This window comes from Labrus bergylta, chromosome 2 (genome assembly GCF_963930695.1).
Source record: "Labrus bergylta chromosome 2, fLabBer1.1, whole genome shotgun sequence".
In the NCBI taxonomy this organism is placed as follows: Eukaryota; Metazoa; Chordata; class Actinopteri; order Labriformes; family Labridae; genus Labrus; species Labrus bergylta.
Genome location: NC_089196.1, coordinates 997,556 through 1,003,955, shown reverse-complemented (window position 1 = coordinate 1,003,955; position 6,400 = coordinate 997,556).

Below are 6,400 nucleotides of genomic sequence, written 5' to 3'. Positions count from 1 at the left end.
ACCACTCCCGATGATATAATCCAGCCTAATCAGCATGTGCCAGAGTGTTTTTATAAAGTGTTAAACTACTTTTCCATTTAGTCTTGAAGATATTTAAATCAGTGTGTTATTCTCCACCTGTGGAGTCAAACTCAAGAACTGTGTTTGGACCTAAATGCAGCACGTGGAAACAGAAACTATTGGTGATAACTGTTCTTTTCAAAATGAGGAGATACTGAGGCAATGAACAGGCAAGTAATAGGCTGACAGCTGGACCAGAACCAGGTAAGCACTCAGAGGTACTAAATCCAATTTGGAGCAGGCAGGTGATAAATTGGGCCACAGGGACTTGGGGAGCCAGCATGTAAATGTCCACATGATGCACACGTTGAGAGTCTTTCAGCCACAGGGACTCACAGGTAGAGGCAGAGCACATTTCCTATCCTCCATTTCCTTATTTCTACATCAGCCCAGGTTTTTCAACCTGGAAACACTGTGGAAAGAAAGGTTTCCCTTTTGTCCTTTCATAAGCTCATCTCCAGGAGAATCAAGACTCCACATTGATGATATGTTAAAAATCCTATAGGAGCTGGTCCGAGCCTGAGGCAGTCCTAACTAAAATATTTATCAAAAATGAAAGTTTCAGTTCTGGTCTTAAAGGTGGAGAGAGTGCCTGACTCCCAGACTCTGACTTAAATTATAACATGAGGTTCTTAGATAACACTTCATTGATCCCCAGAGGGGAAAAACTCGACTTCCCACGCTCCAAATGTAACCGGTGGATTTCTGTGTTGTGTTTTGTGGTCAAATGATGCTGTGACACCGGGATTTTTACTCGTCTCTTTTTAATTCTGGCAAAAAGGGAAACACAGACAAAACTTTGTTTCAATTTCCTAGTCCGCTCAAGATCCTACACAGATAAAATAAAAGTACGTAAGGTATGTTAGCTCAATGCGCGTGCACGTAAACTAGCTTAAATTGCTGTGCACGGCAAGCTAGGCTCCATGGAAAATAAAATAACAATAGATTTAGGACATTCCAATCAAATCAATATACCAACAGCTAACAAAAGACTATTAAACATTCTGAAGAACATAAATATACACACAATAATACAATAATTAAAGGATGGAAGGGAATAAAAACTTAGGAAAACAATGGACACCTGCCTCTCCCACAGTGAAGTGTACAAAATTGCAGAGGCATTAAAGGCAGCAAAACAAATATGTAATAATAACCAAAGAAGACGAAAACAAAGGAAGAAGGGGCTGTGGACTACAAAATAAGACATAACAGACAATTGCCAGGTATTTTTTGTGTAATTATCAAAACAAACAGTGAAATATGCACTAACATATTTGACCCTGTTACATAAAGACTTTAGGTTATATGAAAAAACACAGTTAAAGTAAAACACTTCCATCATTGGCAACATTTTCTGTACTCAATGTGCACCTTTATTGTGTTGTGTTGGTAAATAATACCAGAAAAGTTGTGTGTGAAATGAAAGCTTGAGGTTCTTTGTGCCCTCCACCATTATTGTTGTCTTGAAGCACTTGGCTTTAATAAGAGCTGTTGAGCACCCCCAGCCACAGTGGGAGATGTCCACAGGCCTATTGACTACACAATCAAACGGGCAGCTATGGGCTGCTTTTCTTAGCCTGAGACGCCATTATATGGAAATCTCTGGGGTCCTGCTGTCAGAAGCCAATATTAATCAACAGGAAAAGGTTTAAGGAGCTGTGTAGCTAATAGAAGAATACAGAGGTCATCCTTGTAGAATTAGGGTAATGGGTAGAGGCTTTGCTGGCTGCTTATAATACTAAACATTAACTCTGCCAGGAATCCCAATGACTTCAAAGAGAAACTCATAAAGCAAAGTGTTGAGAGAGCTACTGTATACAACTGCTATAAATCACGGGGAGGATCCTGTGAGACCACAGAGCACGAGTCAGCGATAGAGGCTCTACTGTATACTGTGTTTACATCTTATTAATAAGAAGAAGAGGAAGAGGAATGTTATTTGATTTCTTTTCACTTGTAAACAGACCATGTACAATATTAAACATAAATGTTGCCATTGATGCATTTTACCAGAGTTAGCTTAGAGCTAGTTTATATCTGCAGTCCCTCGGCAGAAGAAGAAGATTGAAACAAATGATGACGTAAATGCTGGAACAAGGTTTGTTTTATACCATTTCATTATTCAGTACTACCTGCCATGTTGTATGTAAACTATTTTAATATATGTGGACGTACTGTAGTTTCTTTCCGCTCTTGTTAAACTGCAGTCACTGACTTGTAATCTGATGTCATCTCAGGTTGGTAAAAGTCTGTCTCATGAGGCCTGATGTCATGACGAAAAGGCAACACCAAGTGGTGGCACAATCTAAAGCGCTTTTACACAAGTTAAAGGAAGAATGTGTGACTTTTTGATCCAGTAGATTTCGCCCTTGAGCAGCAACATGAAACCAAAACAAACTTCTGTTTGGCCACGCCTCCTCCATACTGAAGCCTCCGCTCTCCTGCAGAGACACACCTCCAACACCTCTACACTCGCATTTGCATGAAGGAGTTATGAATTAGTACGCACCATAATTAAACACCATTAAGCGCAAGCGGCCGACAAAATTGTCCCTTTCTCGAGCTGCAATCACCTGTGTCCTGCATTGTTGTGTTAGCATGCTAAGGTTAGCGCTGTTTAGTTAGCTCGTAGCTTCACATTGCATGTAAACTGACACAGAATGAGCGTGATCTAAAATCTCTTACTTACATCCAAATAATCAGTGAGTATGTTTTTCTTCTTCTCTCTAGTCCTTGACTAAAACAGCTTTTATACACAAGGGGAGGAGCCGGCCGTCCCGTCCATGTAAACACGGCTCTGACAACAACACAGCCAGTGGGACTCGAGCTTCTCCCTCCTTGTAGACAGTCATGACTCAGAGACACATTTACACAGGATAGACTGGATTTATGATTTATTTATGTGTAACAAGTTGCACATTCTTCCTTTAAATATCCAAGTCAACATGATGTTATGGTAATAAAGTAATTAATTATATATCATGTAAAATAAACGATATTGTCTGATCACAGTTTTAAATGCATCATTGGCAGCTTATTAGTGAAGAATATTATCACCATGCTTATATTAAACCAGACGTTAGTTCATATGATTGATGGCTCTAAATGTGTCTTCTTGTGGTTTGGAGTGAGGGGAGACCAGCAGAGAGGAAGGCCTGGATCCAGATGACTTAACACAAGAAATGAGCAAGCTCCCTGAAGTAAACCACCAAGTCCATGAAAACTGTTTTCCAGTCTGGTCACTTATCCTAAATGGCATTTTGACTTCCAAATTTCTGACCTTTTGATATATTGGCTCTCAGTGACGTGCCATCAGATGACTCTCTCTGAGATTACTCTGATGAGCTTTTGCAACCTTAATGATCCCTAGGATGCTCACATGGGTGAAGGACTGAGTTCACCCTTAAGAGATCAATGAATATGCCAATTAGCTGGAGAAGCCATAAGATGAGTTTTGGTACTGTGGATCATACGGAGGAGTTATATGAAAATGTATGACATTTCTATTTATTCATGGAGGAATGCATGGACTTGAAATCCTAAAAGCCCATATGAGGGGATTTTTTTCAGGTTCCAGGTCAGAGGTCAGGGTCTGCAATATGCGAGTTGACAAATTGAAGTGAAATGTCATTCTCAAGGAGACAGGATGAGTAAGGGTGTTCGACCAGAACAGATAATGTCTGTTGAAGGACTCCAGGTATTGATTAAATGTAACCTCAAAGACACATGTGAAACACAACTAGCTCATGCTTCTCTCTGCAACACAAATAACAAACAAGTGTACGCAGAATGTGTAGTTGAAGTTACACGTCAAATGGAGGTAAAAAGAGGGGGGGCGCCAGCCGTTGGGGAGGCGGGCCGTCCCCTAATATAATGGTAGGGGAAACATTGCACATGTTTTAGTCAATTCTCCAGGAGTCAAATCTAGTCCTGCTCCAAATCATACCGTGACCTTCTCTGACCCTTTGGCCCATGGTGCATTCAGGCAAAAAACAACTAACAAACACTCTTTGGGGACTAGTAAAAACAATTAGAACAGAAATCTAACTGGGAATCCAAGAATCTCCAAAATATACTTAATAAAAAGTAGTAATACCTAACTCACATATAGGTGCAGGGGACCACAGGTAGAGTATGTAGAATTGTATGACAATGTTTACATTCAAATATCTAAATTAATAAAAAATTGACTAAACCTATGTTATATATAAATTTTATTTATTTTTTGTTGAGTACCTACATTACCTCAAATATTTCCAACAGTTATCAAAGTCAGACAAATCTTTCATTTTAGAGTTGTAGCGGAACACGTCTTGTCGCAGCATGACAGACACAAAATGTTTATCGTTGCTGTGGAAACACCGAATGTTATGTCAAAGGCCGCTGCACAGCGTGAGCGTGAGCTGCTGCTGAAAGCTGCCATTCTGTTTCTGTTTGTGCTGCTGTGATAAAAACATCATGTAAATTATACTCGGATACATCAGCTCGTCTGTAAATATATTCTCTTCCTCAGGTGGGTTTCACCTGGTCGTCATGACTACAGTCAACACTGAGGTCATTTTCATGGGGGAAGGGGGGGTAGCATAGAGAATCACTCCCATGATTCCCCGCCAGCCTCGAGGTCATCTTTTGTTATTGTTTTGATTGAGAGCCCCCTGGTGGTGGAATGTTCATACTGTGCGTTTAATGTTTTGATATTGAAGTTGGATCTTCGTCCAGTGAACTTTTTTTTTTAAAAGGGACCCCCACCCTTATCCATAGACCTGCCCATCACTAGGCTGGCAAGCTGTTTAAAGGCACGTGTGGTGAGTTAACACATAGCCAGCTTTGCAACTAAACCTATTTGTTAATGCATCAATGATGTCATAAGCATGCCAAATATATCCAACAAGTGAAGCAGGGGGGATAAGCTGTAAACTGGATATATTAGTAATGCTCCTTTAAGCTCTCATGTTGAACAGTGCTATTTGAAAGCATACTTTTTTTAATGACTTCATGACTTCTAGACTTCATCTTCATTACTATTTTTTATGCAGTGCATTGACACAAAGAGAAAAGCAATGCAACGAGAATTACATTTCTTTCAACTAGCCTCACTGGCTTTTCATTTTCTTCTTATATTTCTGTAACCTAGCCTCCTGTTGCTACTTTGACCTATAGAATCTTAAGAGGGTTCAGAGACAGTGAGTCGGTATAAATATTTGGGTACCATCGTTTATGAAAAACTGACCTTCAATGCGAACACTGACGCCATCTGCAAAAAGGCCAATCAGAGACTGTTCTTCTTGAGAAAGCTGAGGCGTTTTAATGTCGACAAATCCCTTCTAGAAATATTTTATTCATCTTTTATTGAGTCCATTTTAACTTTTGTGATGATCTGTTTGGTAACCTCAGCATCGTTAACAAAAACAGGCGGGGAAATATAGTTAAAAGTAAAATAAAAAGAGCCGTTCAGAAGTCAAAGGTCATCCTGGAAGACCCTCACCATCCTCTGCATGCAGAGTTTAGACTTCTGCCTACAGGGAGATGGTTCAAATCAAACAGATATCTGACGTTGTTTGACCCATCAACAGTTGGGTTTTTAAATAAGCAGTTTGTTTTTTCCCCCCAAAATAAGGATGCCAGAGACTGGGGACCCCCAGAGGCGCTGCTTGTCAACAGGCAAGGCAGGCCCCAGACCATTATGGGGTCCCTGAGGGCTCACAAACCTAAACCAAAGCAGCGGCCTAAAATGTTCAAATTTTGCAATTACAGTCGGAAACCTCCCTCAGGGCCCCCCATCTGACAACACTCTCTCTTGTTGCCCTGCTAAGTATCGAAGCATTGTTGCGATGAAAACCAAAGTTTGTTAAAGAAAGTAAACGAAGATAAGTGAAGAGGAATGATCCGTCGATGGGAGAAGAAAAAGAAACAGGAAATAATTGGAGGAGTAATTGTCGACTGGCAGACATGATGGTGATGAACACTTGTTGAAGGGTCCCCCAATTAATTTTCGCCTGGGGTCCCGACAGGCTCTAGAATTTCAACTGGGGACCCCCACTGTCGCTGGAGGTGGTTAAGACACATGATGTAGCGCACAGCCACCAATCGGCCTATCCAAACACTGCACTCAAATGAACAACACAAAAGAAAAGAACAGACTAAAATCCATAAAATATACATACAAAAACATGTCTGTTGGCGTTCCTAGACCCAGTATAAGAGTTAGTTGGTTTCATTATGCTTTGATTGTTATTTTTTCTTTTTTCTTTTTAAGCTTTTTTTATCTATTTGATGTAAAGCACTTTGGTCAACTCTGTTGTATTTAAATGTGCTCTATAAATAAAGTTGGATTGGG